Source organism: Panthera pardus, unplaced genomic scaffold, assembly GCF_024362965.1.
Source record: "Panthera pardus isolate Hobbes unplaced genomic scaffold, ASM2436296v1 HiC_scaffold_19, whole genome shotgun sequence".
Lineage (NCBI taxonomy): Eukaryota > Metazoa > Chordata > Mammalia > Carnivora > Felidae > Panthera > Panthera pardus.
The window spans coordinates 10,607,484-10,621,333 of record NW_026526754.1 but is presented as its reverse complement, the minus strand read 5'-3'; the positions used below and the strand labels follow the sequence as shown (position 1 = coordinate 10,621,333).

Below are 13,850 nucleotides of genomic sequence, written 5' to 3'. Positions count from 1 at the left end.
GCGGGTAGTTGGATGATTTGGCCTATGTCTAATCCACCCAAATCTTGGATTATGTATATAAAGCATAAAAACATCAGCAACAATAAAATTTATGATGCAATGAATGCTTCCAAGGTATAGGTATGGCACAGGCTCTACCTATATTAACTAGTGTAATTCTCAAAGCAACCTTGTGAGGGATCTATTATTATCCTCATTTTACGATTGTGGAACTCAAAGTTCACAGAAGTCAAAAGACTTTCCATGGTCACACAGTTTATAAATGGTAGGCAGGAATTCAAACCCTAGCAGACCACTCCAGAGCACTTTTTCTTAACTATTTTCCTATCCTAGATCTCAGCTTAGGTGCTTAATAAATAATAGGTCTCTTAGTATATAGGCTTGAGAATAAATCCACCCATTTTCTCATACCCAAGTGTTCTACATAGGAGGAGAAGAAGAAAACATGGTTAGTATTTCTTTTGAACTTTCACTATTCCCCTTCCCTCAACCCCATAAACCTCTGTAGGGTTTGAGCCTATCTGTAATATTCTTCTCCACTTGTTACCCAAATCCTGGGTATTTCTAAAGCTCCAGATCAATTTCCTACTCATTTGGGATACAAGAAGGGAATTCCTCATCACTGGAAGAGGCTGAATGGAGTTCTGTCAGAGGGTCTCATTCTGAGGAGTTTCTCAGCTGTAAAATAGGGATAATAACACCCATCTTACTGTATTATCAGATACTATTTTTCACTTGTTTTTTAAACATCATATCTTAGGTTTTAGACACTGCACTCTGTAATTTTATATGTATGTGTATGTGTACACACATATAAAAGATCTACCCATCATCTCTCCCTCTCTTTCTCTATTTTTTTATATCTTCACAGCAACACTAGGAGGTAGATATTACATTATATCCATTTTAAATATAAGGAAACTGAGGGGCACCTGGGTGGCTCAGTCTGTTGAGCATCTGACTTCAGTTCAGGTCATGATCTAATGGTTGCTGAGTTCGAGCCCCACATTGGGCTTGCTGTTGTCAACACAGAGCCTGCTTTGGATCCTCTGTCCCCCCCCCCCCCGCCCCTCCCCTGCTCTCTCTCTCTCTTTCTCAAAAAAAAAAAAACCAAAAACCAACCACATTTAAAGATAAGGAAACTGAGGCTCAGAGAATTTAAATACTTTTCCAGAGGTCACCCAGTTAGAATGAAGGATGGGGGCTAGTTCAGATTATGCCTCTAAAGCCTATTATCTTTTCTATAAATTCTTGTGCCTCCCTCCTACTTGTGGAGTTAAAGTGAAATAACAGTTACGATTTTTTTCAAGTACAGTGCCTGGCACATAATAGTAGCCCAGTAATTGGTAGCACTTATTATAATTCCTTCATAAACATTTATTAGCAGCTCCTGAGAGGCTCCTCACCCTTATGACCAGCCTGCAGGGGATATGGGCAGCTATGGAGGTGGGAAAGGAGCCCCTGGAGAGTAGAGAAGCCCAGAGCACTCAGCACCTGTTGGGTGCTGAGCACTTGTCATTCAGGTTCACATTCATTCTTCACAATGACCTTCAGGATGGTGACATGAGTTGTCCCATGTCCAAACCTAATATTTGAGCCCAGGACTCAATTTTTAGCCACTAACCCATGCTGTTCTTTCCTTATGACTGTAGGTGTGGGAGACAAGGATGGTGATGGACTACTCCTTGACCATAGTTAGAATTTATCTGGACTGACCTGTAGATCCCATCCAGCCTTGTAGGGAGGAGGAAGAGTGCTCATCTGTTGTCAGTTGTACGGCCATGAGACACTCTAGGAATAAGGGACCTTACACTATGTATCTCTTTACTTTATGCCTGTTGTTATGCTAGGTATCTCCTTATGACTTCCGCATATCCTTCCCAAACGGATATTACTGACCCCGTTTGATTGATGAGAAAACTGAGCTTCCAAGAGTTTAACTGGTATCTCTTATTGGTCCCCGTCTTCTCTGCGCTCTTATGAGAGCATTTCATAATTTTGCTGACTAACAGTACTTCTAAGTGCCTTAATTAGGGGGTCATTTTTGCTCTCTGCTTGTCAAATTCTAGTTACTTGACGAATGTATTCCATTTATTGATACATCAATGTATTGATGTGTGTGTGTGCATATGTGTGCCATCTCTATGCTCAGGTTCCTCTCAACCAATATATTAGTTCTATGCCGAGGTGAGTATGCTCGGGCTGTTTTGAGTTTCTTTACTGAACACTTAGCAACTTCAATAAACTTCATTCCTTTAGGTAGTAGACTTAATATTTTAACTATAATTTTAATCCCCATCCTCCTCATGTTGAAGTCAAAACCAGGAAAAAGGAGAAAATAAAATCTAGCCTATGAGCATTGCCAACGATTCCACTCTGTGAGAATGAAGGTCAGGATTCCAGAATGTACAGGCTAGAGCGCTCTCTAAATTGTTTCTTCAGGCATGGGCACATAATGCTTAAATCACTTTTTCACTGGGTTCTATTCTCTCTGCATAGGCTGTAAACATTTATCTTTGGGCTTTCCCAGAAATGTGTCTTATGGAAGGGATTAGCTGTTTGCGCATTTAAAGTTCTGAAGGTGAACTTCTCTAACCTAACCCACATAATTAAAGTGGAAAATTTCTGGTGGGGGAAGAAAACCAACAAGGAAAATACCATGTTTGGGAAGGGAGCTGTACTCTTACAGTCTCAAGAGATGGCTTCGCATTCTCTGGCACTTAATTATAACCCGTCTTGCTGGGCGCTCCCATTTTTCTGCCTGTTCTGTCTCATCTTTGTATTAAGATGATAAGCAGCTTGAGGGTGTGACACTAGAGTGGAGAAGGTGGTTGGTTTTATGGTATGATTTTTAAACGTGACATTCATTAATTTTTTAATATGAAATGTATAAGGAAGAAAATAACACATAACAAAATAAAACAAAAGTTGTCTTATTCTGATAAATCCTGTTGGTATAAAACAAAACTAACAGGTAGAGCCAGGTTTGAGAATTCAAATAATATAGAAAAACACAAAAGGAAAAGGAAAAACCATGCTATCCTCACCTGAACTCAGTCCTTCTCTACAAAGACTACCACTGTTAACAATTTCTTGTGATTCCTTCCTTCAGTTTACAAAATATATTCATAGTATAATTTTAGCAGCACCTAGAAAGCCGTTTCTTACTTATTGTCTGTCCTCTTTGCTATAATGGCTGATATTACATCATCACAGACTTGCTCCTTTCCATGTGAGTACTTATATACCTAAGCTATTTCTTTTATTCAAAGATATTCTTAGCAAAAATATAAAAGGCAAGAGGCAATGTTAAATATTTGTTATCTCCCTACCTCCCACAACTGGAGCTTGGGCCTGAACTATCAGCTGGGCCTGGAATTACACTACTTAGGCCAAATCCAGAGTCGATCTCTTGCTGGCTCTTTAATTTCTTAGTTCTTTCATCTGTCAGGTGGGGTAGTAACAGTATTTGCTTCATAGGGTTGTCTTGAGGAATCAGTGAAAGAGGAGTACATGAAAAGTACTAAGAACAAGTCAATACATAGCATTACACAGTAGGTCTTGAAAAATGCTAGCTATATAATTAATGACTAAACAGAAATGATTTCTGAAACAATTGCCCTTTTTGAGTGCCTAATAAATTCCAGACATGGTCTAGAGTGCTTTATGTACATGACTCATATAATCTTCTGTACAGTCCCAAGAAGTTGGTACTAGTAATAAGCCATTCCACAGAGGGGGAAATCCAAAAGCATAATGTAACTTGCCCAAGGTCATGCAGCTAGGTCTCAAGGGTGAACTGGGCCTTGAGGGCACATCTGTCTTTCTACTGGGCCAGCTAAAGACCAGGGCAGTTTCAAGAGGGGAGCACATAGAAGGACCCCTGGGCCCAGGGATGCTAGCGAAAATGTGGGCTGACACCATGGAGGGCAGAGAGTGGGGCGGGGGGGACACCTGGAAGAGAGCAAGAAGGCTGGTGAAGGGGAAGAGGAAAGGCATCCAAGGAGCTTTGCCTATAATGTGATTTTGCCTGGGGCCAGCACAAGATCTGATTTCCTCTGTGGTCTCCTATGTTGCTTGGAAGTTGTTGGAAGGCCATGGGGTCCACGTGCTAAAACCAGGTGTTCCAGTTCTACCATGAGTTCCATGACCTTTCAGCTCACATCACTTCCCCAGCAAATTTCCTCTTCTGTAAAATGGGGATCATAAATCCTGGCTCACCTAACTACCTTATGGGGTTATTGTAAGGCTCAAATGGGTCTGGGGACTTTTCAGTGTTTGGCTAACTGGAAACGACCGCACAGAGATGCTAGATGTTATTATTGACTTGATGTATACCTATGAATTAAAAAGGGGGATGCATTTGGTCCTTAAACTTAGATCTAGAGAGGACTCCCAAAATGTGCCTCCGTGCGGAAGAGTTTATGGTGCCAGGGATGCTGGTATTGTCTCTGCTCCATTCAAGAACAGGTAAGGAGCCTGGGAGCCTGTGGATGAACAGTATCATCATCATCTAGGCTCAGTGATAGCAGGTTTGGTGAACACATCATAATCATCCCTCTCTCCTCTGTACTCCTACTCCTAGCAATTTGGGGGCAAGGTAGGGACTAGTGATGTCCCCTCCAGTGTGTCTGAATCTGTCCTGCTTTATGGTCTACTTGGCTACAGGTCCACATATTACATGGAGACACAAAGCAATAGATGGCATCCTGGCCATTTCTTATGAATCTAGCATCATGTGTCTAGGTTGTATTTCAGGCCAACTTTTAGTGAAGTGGATCAATGCTTGAAGCACATAATGTAACATGATTCTTCAAGAGTTTGATTAATTGTGTCACCGTCACAGCCTCAGTTCAGGTTCAACCTTTTAAAAGTTTTATTATTGTATAAAGTGATCAATCAGGATGGAAGAAAAGAAAAATGTGCGACTTTGGCCATATCTCTTCCTGGTCTTTGTCAGCAAGTGTTCCTCTCCTGGTCAGTTCATCTGGATCATGCTGGAGAAACAAGGTTAACCCAGATCCATGGTGGAGCAAAATGTGGACCAAGAAGGAGGCAATCAGGTGCTCTGAGTGGAAGATAGACTGCTCCAATGCGTCAGCCTTGGTTTGACACAGGAAGAACCCGGGGAGTTTGAAGGTGCTGAGTCCTGCATCCCTGCCCACAGAGATTCTGACATCATTGGCCTAGGGTGTGGTCTTGGCATCCCCTGGGATTCTAATGTATAGCCAAGGATGAGAATTACTGGTCTAGTCTGAGTAGCTCTCAGTAAAACAGCCTCAGTTCAGGTTCAACCTTTTAAAAGTTTTATTACTTAGGGGTCCTTTCTCCCTAACTTCTGTTTTCTGTCGCACTGTCTCCAGGACCCCTTTCTTACATCCTATCCTGCTAGAAACTGCTCTCAGAGTATTAGTTGATAAAGACTTAAGGGTTTAGCTCTCCCAGAAACACATGCATTTTAACATAGGATTTTTAAGTTGAAAATACCTGGAGGAATCTATCTATATGGGGAGTCTTGGCCCTTATTGAGAAGGGGGCTGAGAAGCATTTGAGCTGATGGCTTTCCAGTCATCATCACTGCAGTAATGGTCAATACTTATTATGTGCCAAACACTGTTCTAAGTATTCTCTCTCTCTTTCTCAATATATATCCTCACTCATTGAATCCTCTGAACAGCATTATGAGGTAGGTGTGCTTGCATGAGGAAAATGAGACACAAAACCATTGAGTAACGTATCTGAGGCCTCACTGCTAAGACATGGGAAAGCCAGGATTTAAATCCAGGAAATCTGACTCAATGCCCTACTTTTAACCACTCACCACTTAAACTACCTCAATGGTTCCTACCAAGGTCAGAATGGAGCCTGAGGGCTAGCTTTGTTTCTCCAACAGGAGATGTTGGGAGCTTCCCAGTTATTTTTCTCTTTCAAAGCCCCCAAGGCATACCCCCTATAGGAGATTGTTTTATTGTTCCCAATTATTGCCCTTCCTTGTGAGAGGGTAATAAGTCTCCTGCCTCATCAACATCAAGCTTGGCCATATGACTTGCTTTGGCCACCAATAAAATGTAAGAAGTAGTGATGTATGCTACTTCTAGGCAGAAGCTTTAAAAGCCATCATGTGGTTTCTTTTCTCCCTTCTAACGCCACACTGTTTTTAAAATATATTCATATATATATATATTTATCTGAGAGAAAGAGAGAGCACGAGCAGGGGAGAGGGGTGGGGGGGGTGGGTGGAGGTGGGGAGAGAGGGAGAGAGGGAGAGAGGGAGAGAGGGAGAGAGGGAGAGAGAGAGAGAGAGAGAGAGAGAGAGAGAGAGAGAGAGAGAATGAGTCACCCAGGTACCCCTAGCACCATTTTGTTTTGAAGCCAGGGAAGAGCCGCTCCTTTAGCCCTGGGCTCAGAATAAAGATGAACCAGAGGAGAGATACAACCAACCTATGCATGAAAAATATATCTTGGTTGTAAGCCACTGAAACTTGAGGGTTATTTGTTACTGCAACATTATTTAATAAAAACTGACTAATATAACCTCTGAATAACAATAATTTAAAGGTGAAATGCAGGAATGCTGTAAGGATAATATCTTAAAGCAACTAATAAACTATATTATAATTTATCTAATATATTTTGCAAATAGGCTCAGAGCACAGCTTTCCACTGTCTTCAAATCTTTTCTATGCATCAATCCATCCCCATCTCAGAAGACTAAAAGATCATAAGCATTTGCTTAGCTCAGTATACCCAGAGTTCATTCGCCGCCCAATACTTACAAAGGGAATCAGAAAGAAAGGATAAAGCAGATTAAAAGTTATTTTAGATTTGAGGGCACTGGATAGAATGGGAGAGAAAAAAATATATATTTTCCTTTATAGATGAGAATTAGTGTTAAGTCTTGATAAGACTCTCCCTTATCTGAGACAGAGGATGAAAGAACTCTTTAATAAAAATTATCCATTCCAGGCTCCAAAACCTGTTGCTATTTTTAGTGCCCAACTGCTTACTTCTATCTCATACAATTTGCAAACTTACAGCCCATGAGCTAGATGAGGCATGTAGGAGGCTTTGATTTGATTCATACATTCTGTGGGTATTTGACTAAAATTGATTGCCAACATTCAAAATTTGAGATATTTCAAGGAAAAAAATCTATATTTCCAGTTTCTCTTGAAAAACTGAAAGCTCTGGTTACACTGGACCTGGGAACCTGCAGCTGGATTTGAGCAGCCAATGCCCTTTAGGCTGGGTGTATTTTCCAAGGTCCCCAACACTCCTTAATACTCACTTCACCTGTTTATATTTTTAGTTTAGTCGATTGCAGCCATTCAAGTTTGCCACCCTGGGGATCAACTTCCTTCCTTTTCTCTCTTTTTTCCTCTTTTTTTTTTCTGTTATGCTCTCTTTTCTCTTTTCATTCTTATTTCTTCCACAGTAAGAAAGGAGATTTCTGGGACCCTGTTCTCTGCCAGTCTGAGGACACCACTCTGCCTTAATCTCAGAACTTTGAGCCAAGTTTGATAGTGCAGCTCTCCGGGCCCCCAGAGAGAGTCACCCTAAACTATCTAAGACCATTCTTGGAGTGGAGGGAATAGATGCTTCACTCTGGAAATCTTGACTATGTTTGCTCAACAGATTCTAAAATACTTACTGATTTGCATACTTACGTAGCTGGAAGGTTTTAGAGCAGCATAAACCTCCTTCCCACTAGATAATTCTGTTGCTTAACAAACCATAACAGCTCTGATTACATGGAGAATACTAGCAGTAAATGGTTTGAAAATGATTTTACTGTTTTCTGTTATGGAAACTCACATGTAGAAACATTATGGAACTGTTTTGAAATTTCTTTAGCCTTCCAAATGTAAAATCACTAGACTTTGATATTTCAGTAATTTTACATTTGAAATAGAGTTAATGAGACCTGAGTCTGCTTTATGGACACCTTCACTGGAGAAGGCCATCCTGAGCCATCTGGATGAAGTAGTCAGTGGGTAGGCATTTCCAAGCCTCTAGAATGTCCTTTTCTTTTTCTGCATCACATTTGTTGCTAGACTGACCTCTCAGTGACTAAAACTTCACACCAAGCCTCGAGGATTATAAATCTCAGACTAGGACTATACAGAAATACAATACAGAGTGTGGGCGTGAAGACATACACTGGTGTTTCCAAACTCAGTAATAAAATCATTCTGAGAGTTCTCATGCCAGCATTCAGCTAGCTGCAACCTTCTCCTGCTTGCCTTCTAAGGAGATTAAGACCGGACATTTTATTTTGTTTCCGTTTTAGTTTATTTGAAGGTTTTATGATGTCTTAGTTGAGTTGCTTGTGAGACTTCCAAATAAACATGCTGCTTTTAAAAATGGCAAGTTGTTTTTATTTATTTCTTTTAGGTGCCCGGTGACCTCTGGGTATATTAGGCAGCTTTAAATTATAATTAAAATAATAACTGTGGTCCTGAAACAATAATAGATGTTGAATTATACAAACGCCAAATTAGGATGTCCAGAAAATCTGTTTGAAGGAAACCAGAGTAAGCATGGAATTTAAAAGTTATCTTTGTGGCAACGTGACCAAAGGAAACTTCTCTCTAACAGCAGACTTGTTATTATTTTTTGCTTTGTTTTGCCTTCCTATGAGGCTACTCAAATTTTTATTTTTTATGTTTGCTGGACTTGGGGTGTGTGGGAGTTCCTTAGTTGAACTTGTTATGATTTTATAGACAAGAAAAAATAATAAAATTTGCTTGTCATCTGAGAAAATCCGTGTATTTTAATGATATCTTGAACATTTGTCAAGTCCATGGACACAAGCAGTAACAGCAGACATTGTGATTCACTGGATACCAAATCCTCAGGGTGCTTTTGAGTCTCTAAGAAGTTCACATCTGCATTCCTCCATCTGTCATCTTAGCTCATCTTCTTCTCCCAGCCATTCTTAAATTAAATGACTACAACTAATGGGAGATTTTCTCAGGAAAGCTTATGAGAATTTGTCCAAAGACAAATTAAAACATTGCAGAGTAATCACCCAACTCAACTCACTGCTTTAGCTGGCCTCAGTGCTGACTCTAACCCAAATGAGTTAAGCAACCATTGGGCCCCATTCGGAGAAAAGCCACCAGAAAGAAAGCCCAGTAAAGAGAAAATGGAATCCACTATGTGATGATCAGAGTGTCCGGGAATGAACAGTGCTGCAGAATGGGTTGTGTGGTGTGCAATGGATCCAAAGGCCAGGGCAAGAAGAGTAGTTGAAAAAACCAAACACAACACAAAGCAAAACAAGATTCTAAAGCCCCATGGCATGACACTTAATCTCAAGGATATGGCAATTCACCTCTGGCATCCTCATTTCTCCATAGGTGAATGGATAAAAACCACTAGGATTAATGGGACCCTTCAGCTTGGCTGGTCCTTGCCCTTCTATTACTTCACTGCTCCATGTGAATACTTCTTAAGAGTGGTTGGAGGTGGCAGCTTCCCTAGTGATTTCAACTTGTGGCAATTTATCCTAAGGAGACAACTCAACAGGTTCACTAAGCACAAGTATACTTATTAGAGTATTATTTATAATAACATTACTGCCCATCCATAGGGGATTAGTTAAATAACTGATGGTATATCCAATAGGAATACAATGTAGTCATTGAAAAGGAATGTGCATATCTATAATTCAATGACATGGTATATTGTTTTGGATAGCATGTGTAATGTGATACCACTAATATAAAATAAGGCATAAATATGCATATGTATGCAGAAAAGATGTCTGATAGGATACAGTCCAGGTTAACAGTGTTTGTTTCTGGGTAGTAGAGTTTTGGGTGATTTTAATTTTTTTATACTTTGATAAATTGTTTGCATTTTAAAAAGAGATTGTATGTTATCTTCATAACTAGAAAAAAAGGCTTAAAGCTAGGTCCACATTTGAAAGAAAAAAGAGAGTAAGTAGCCTTGGTTAATGGCATGTGATTATTTGTGCCATTCCACTAGAGTCTCCAAACCCAGAAAAGCCCCAAAGAACTGAATCCTGAGAAAGAGGTTTGGCTGGGTCATCATAGGCATACATAGGGGTTGGTGGCCCTGGTGATGTTCCAAGTCTTTATTCCCAGGCTGCTACAGCCTAATTTGATGATTGATTCCACTGGAACTTTATGTTCCCAACTAAACACTCAAAGTGCTTCCCCAGATCAATGCTTTCAGTTTATCCTCCTATCATCTTTGTAAGGTAGAGGTGGGCAGGGAATATAAATGTCCTAATCCAGGGACCTGAGACATCAGTGGCTGTGGGATGTGAGGGAAACCAGGGTACTGCTGAGACCAGCATGCTGATCCTTGGTCTCTCCATTCAGTGCTTCTTCCCCTAACCCAGAGCGCTTGGATTTAGAAATGAGAGGATAAAGGTTTAAAAGAATCTTTTTAATAACTCAGGAAGTGGAACTGAAACCCTCTACATCTTTGTGTTTTAGGATGTTCAAGAGTTGGATTATAATCTGGCTGTGATGATCATGACAGTTAGGAGAAATTTTTTCAGACCTCAGGTGATCATCACAGGGCATAATTCATCCTGATGCTGCTGGGGTGGGGGTCTCCCTTCTGGAAGCCTGGAAGCTGAGGTAACAGTCTCAGTTCTACTATGCACTGTGGCAAACCAAAGCAAGGGTAACCTGCTGGGGTTTCAACTTTTTCATACATAAAATGAATGGGGAGAGTGACACCAGCCTTACCTGCCCCAAGGCATCATTTGAAGGACCAAACAATAAAACCGAAATGAATGCCCTCATCTCTTTGATTTCTCTGTGATCTTCCCAAGAAGAGTTGGCTGTCCCCCACCCCGTAATATATTCTTGAAATATACTACCACTTAGACTCTAAGTCTTGATGTTTCTGTCTCCCCAGCAAGGCAGTGAAGAACAAAGTTAATTCACCCCAACCAGGACCTAGCACAGAGCTGAGCCCTCAGTAGTTTTCAATAAATGTTCGTTGGCTGGGTGAGTGCTTCAAAAGTTTGAAGTGCTCCTCCAGTGGGAAACATTGGAATTGCCACTGTGAAACCGGTATGAACCATCTTCTTATGCTGTCACACACAACTTATTACCCATTTTTTCCAAACTCTCTACTTTCTCTTGAAGATCATTGGCATACGTGGAATAACAATAGTAATGGCTGACACTTGAGTGTTTATTCTGTGCCAAGCACCACTCTATGCCCTTTATATGAATTTTCTCATGTAATTCTATGAACCTCCCTTTGAAGTAGGTGCTATCTTCAGTTTTCCAGATAATGGGGCTGAAGCTTAGTGGGTAGCATGCCCAGAACACAGAATAGGTCTGAAATACATATCTAAGCCCATGTTCTTGACCGCCCTTCCTTACTGTGTGCCTGGGGGCAACATGAACCAAAGAACAGGTGGGCTTAGTACTTGCCCATTTTCATTCTAACATGGGATCTGTACAGAATTAGCTTCCTCTAAATGTCCTTTCAGCCAGCCTGTGTTCAGCAGGTAAAATTGAACAAGGCTATGATGAAGGTTCAGATGGGCTGCATTTCATCATCCTGTGTTCCGACAACATCTGCTCACTTTCAGAGCGTTAGCTCAAATGTGGTCCTTCTCTTTGTTTCTTAAATGTTCCCATTTTCTTTTACTTCCCTCTCAGTTTCCTCTTAACCAGCTGAGTGACAGAAACTCAATGCTGACCACTTCATTAGCTGATGACCTTGTCCCTCTAGCCTTCTGCCCCACTTGCTCTCCTGGGCAAGTTGCCTTACGTCATAAGTTCTTGTTAAAGGTCAGGACCTTGGAGTCATCATCACTGGGCATGTTGTTTTAATATATATCTAGAGAAATCAGGCCTGTCGGATCACATTAGGCCCTATTTGTGGAGTGCACGCCAATCCCCACGGTAGAGATGAACTGTTACCTTTGAAATACAATCATGGCTAGTTACCAACGAGTACAGAGAGGGATTATATTCCATCAATGAGGCCCTTCTAATCTGTCTATCCCCTCATTGGCAGGGCTGCCCTTCTTCCTTTACAGAGAAAAATCCTCATAAACACTAGTCTTGGAAAGGAGTGAGGCTGAGGGATACAGTATGTTACTAAGACCAGATATGTTGATGAGCACATGAGGGTCAGTGTGGTATGTGATAAGTCAGTGCTGAGGGAGCCCATGGTGAATTGGAACATTGTTCCTGCTAGTTGTTGGTGTGCTAATAAAATTATAGTTGTCAGCCACTGTTTGTTGAGTGATTACCCTGCGGCAGGCATAAGACTAAGCATTTTATAGGCATTAGCCCATTTGTTCCTTGTAATATTCCTGTGAGGTTGCTACCACCACTAAGCCCATTTTATGGATGGAAAAATAGAGGTTCAGAAAAGTCCAGTGGTTTGCCCAAATTCACAAAGCAATTAAATGATGGAGCAGGACTGATTCCAAAGCTGCTTCCAAATACCAGGCTACCGTGATTCTGCCATGATACTATTTGGTCTCTTCTTTGGGGTGGGATTTTAGGTGGTTTTCAAGAGAACCATACTGTAATTCATCTTCTAGGGAGGGGCCACAAATATATAACTTGACCCAAAAGATTTATTTAAAAGCAGAGTCTGGGACTAAGCCAACCCTTCTTTTTCCTTCATCATTGGTTTTAAATTCATTCCTACATCCCGTGGGAGTCTGGCTGGACAGATCCCTTGACAGTGGATAGAAATAGCTCTCATAGCCTATTTTTAAGGAAAATGTGATGTTAGAAAATGAGGCAGGAATGGACACCAGGAGAAGAAAAGAACACACCAAACTTCCAGAGGACTTACCCCAAAAATGCTTAGAAGTGGGAATACTGACAGACTAAAGTTGGCAGAGATATCCTAGGGTGGGTGGGACTGCTTTTTACCTGGCCAGCATATTTCTGTCATATTCCTTGTGTTTTGTCCATAGCAAACTCAGCCAGGGAAGGTAAGTGCTGTTGTCCTGCAGCAAACCCTCTTTTATGTCTAGAGAAATAGAGCCTGACAAAATGCACACAGAAATGCCTGCTTGCCTCTTTTCTGGAACCTCAAGGCACAATGCAGAGGTGTCTAGTAACACTGCAATTTCCTTTGAAGTGTTTGGTTTTGTTTGGTGCCCTTGTCTGGCAGTTTAGTCTTTTTGACTGAGTTAACTCACCTGGTATAACATTTTCTTTCATTGAGAAACAAGAAGGCTGGAACTCACCTTTCTGATTCCGGTGAAGCTGGACACCATCCAATTGCTCTCGGCCAGACTTCTGGAGGCTGTAAATTATATCTTCTGAACTAAGGAAGAGAAGAAAGAACAAAAACACTGTTGGGAAGACAGTCAGTGAACCTTTGTAGGCCAAGTGGTTAATGAGCGAGATGATGCTCCCATTCCTCTTCGCTTATTTTCCTTAGGTAAGATTTATATATAGGGTGAGGGTTTATTAAAGCCATCCCCACCTAGGCCGGCATCACAAGCAAACAACACAGCTGCCGTATTCACCCATATTGGTAATGCTATAGATCCTTTAACTGAAAAAGCAGTCTTTAAAAATGGAACTCAGGGCAGCCAATCTCAAGATAGCATCTGATATTAATTAGAAACTATACAACACTCTGAGTTGAACTAAAGAAATATTGGTAGAGGGATCAGGACAAGAATGAGGAAAATTAAAAGTGAAATCCTGTGCTGATTAGAAGTGACTGTGGCCCCCACATTTCTCCCCAGTCTGCCCATCCCAGAAAAAGCATTCCAATGGCGTTAACTACTGAACGCTCGCCTTGCTTTCCGTTCCCCTTTCCCTGGGTAGCTGCGGTGAGTTGGCTGCCGAGATGTAGCCCTGAACCTATCCATC

The 13,850-nt window shown here is 41.1% G+C and overlaps 1 long non-coding RNA gene across 1 annotated transcript in view; it reads right to left on the bottom strand.

Moving 5' to 3' along the window:
* Positions 1-13,212: 13,212 nt before the first annotated feature.
* Positions 13,213-13,850, bottom strand: part of LOC128778175 (uncharacterized) — a 479,608-nt gene continuing 478,970 nt past the window's right edge. The window contains exon 5 of the long non-coding RNA XR_008423546.1: positions 13,213-13,293. This is a non-coding gene — a long non-coding RNA (uncharacterized LOC128778175). The remainder of the gene's footprint in view (positions 13,294-13,850) is intronic.